Genomic DNA, 2464 nt, shown 5'->3' on the forward strand with positions numbered 1-2464 from the left:
CTCTCTCTCTCTCTCTCTCTCTCTGAGACTGTGAGTGTTAGATTTAGTTCGGTTTTACTACAGCTCTCGCTACTGCATTAGGTCATAATTAGGAGCGCCAAGGGGTGGATGTCAACAACAATGTGATTTTGTGTGGAGAAACTGACACACATCATTGTTCATTGTTCGTCTTTTTGCTCTGCAGCTAATAGTGTTCTGGACATTTTGTCGTAGCACCATACATTTCAAACGCAGATATTTTGTTTTCTTCTTACTTTATCAAAGACCAGGTCCCAGAGTCATATGGGGAAATTGGGTAAAATGTAGCACTCCACCAATTAAATCTTCCATAGAAGGCATATTTCATTATAATTGCTTGGGGGCCTTATTGTATATATAGATCTATATACAATTATAGTTTGTGCATTTTACTGAATCGTTTGTTTTTGCAAAATTTTCTGTTCTTTTGTTTCTTTTTCACTTCTGCTATATATTGTCTATCACGATTGTTACAACTACTATATGAATTGATATTTAATTATGGCCTTCGTTGATCTCTCGATCCCCATCCATGATTTGTGCCAATTGTTTTTGCCGATTGATTTAATTGATATCATGACCGCTGGTTTTGCTTTCTTGGCATTCTCTTCCTTCATGCCGGTACTGCGCTATTATTTTTTACCACTTTTACTACTTTTACTATTTTAAAGTTAAAAAGAGATTTTCGTTCCTGTTTGAAAGCAGAACTGATCTGCGTATCTCAGGTTATTGATGTTGCGACCCCCACAATGATATATACATGTATTTTACTCGTATATGACGACTCTCAGCAGGTGGCGATCTTGCTTGACATTCTCTAATTAATAAGCTCTGCATGGTAAACGTGAATTTTTTTAAAAGATAAGGAAAGAGGACACAACCTTGTCTCACTCTTCTCGATGGGTTTCAGTATATTATTTTGATAGGCCCTTCCACTTTGTATACTTGTTATCTTCTGTTGCCAGAGAGATTTAACCTAGGATTCTGAAATCTGTGCCATCAATTTGAATATTAGACCGACATCCTCCCCAGACACTCAATATCAGTGGAATCCTGTTATAACGAGAGGGAGGGGACTGGTGCGAAATGTCTGTTGAAGCAGTTTCTTGTTATAAGGGATCCAGCAAAAAATTCAAGGGAATAAATAGTTGGCCTAATCTATGAGTTTGGTGTTCTGTTTATTTCTTTTTTGTTATCTCCCCTGATGATGGTTTTGCTTCAACATGACCTCAAGGCTAGGAGATTAAAAGTAAGCTCCTTGCTTCTAGCCTCTAAGTCATACTTGGTCAAAAATCGAATCAAGTTTCTATCTCTAGCGGTAGCGATGATGACAGCTCGGCATTGGCGATCAGAAAGAAAGGGCTCTAGGCTAACTCGCCCGCTGTGTTGTCCCCAAGCCCATTACACCCTGTGGTGCGTTCCGTTTGCTTGCACGCGTCACACATTCACTCTAGGCTAGGTTTTTTCAGTATCGGCACGCAAAAACGTAATGCAAAAATGTTCCATCACCTGTATACATATAAGTACATGTATTAGAACATCTGCTAATCGCCGCTTTTCACATTGATCCTCGATAAGATAAAGATCGGTCTCGTGGCGAGCTTATCAAGATAAGGTCGTCCACCCCGGCCCTCAATGCTGGAACCAATATGGTCCGGGATACAGGGCCTGGACTGAGAAGGCCTAAGCTCTAGGCCTATCCATCACATCACTGTGATCTCTCCATCCCCACATCGGAGAAATGAGAGGCATAGGCCTTGCTAATCTAGGCTAGGCCTGGGCTGGCCTATCACGCAATGCGTTCTGCTTTGTCTACCCATCCCACACCCTCCCCACTCATTCGCTCCGCCTTCGTTGTTGACACACGTGGGCTAGCGTTTCCCGTTTCGCTAGTTCACCAACAAGTTTCTCAACTAGCGTGGTTTTACATTATGCGTGTAATTGGCCTGTGCTGTGCACAGCAGCAGCAATATTCCGCTATAACCGACTCGCGTGTTTGTCTGATTGCGCTAGAGAAGTTTTTTATTTTTTAAGATAAAGAAGGGGAAAAACGGGATTTTAGAATAATGTCTTTATAACAGACTTTTTGCTATTTCAGGACTCGTTATAAGTGGACTCCATTGTAATAAACTTAATATACTACATGTGTATGGTGGATTTTGTCGAAAGCTTTTGGGTAATCAAATAAAGCAGACAGATCTTTTGGACTTGAATGTTGTGCCATTAAACTAACATGGCCTCTTGGTACAGTGACAAAATAGGTGCTTCAAGATCACTGTCACTACCAGGAGTTAGATTACCAAGCCGAGAAGTTTAAAAAAAAAAAAAAAATTTGAATCGAGTATATGACTAAGGTCGCTGCTGGGTTGTGTATCACTCTCAGATTGGATTGATCCTGACTGTCAGGGTCGAAAGTCTGCCTCCTAGATGAACTCAATGGTGTCGA

Source organism: Aplysia californica, unplaced genomic scaffold (genome assembly GCF_000002075.1).
Source record: "Aplysia californica isolate F4 #8 unplaced genomic scaffold, AplCal3.0 scaffold01058, whole genome shotgun sequence".
Classification (NCBI taxonomy): Eukaryota; Metazoa; Mollusca; class Gastropoda; order Aplysiida; family Aplysiidae; genus Aplysia; species Aplysia californica.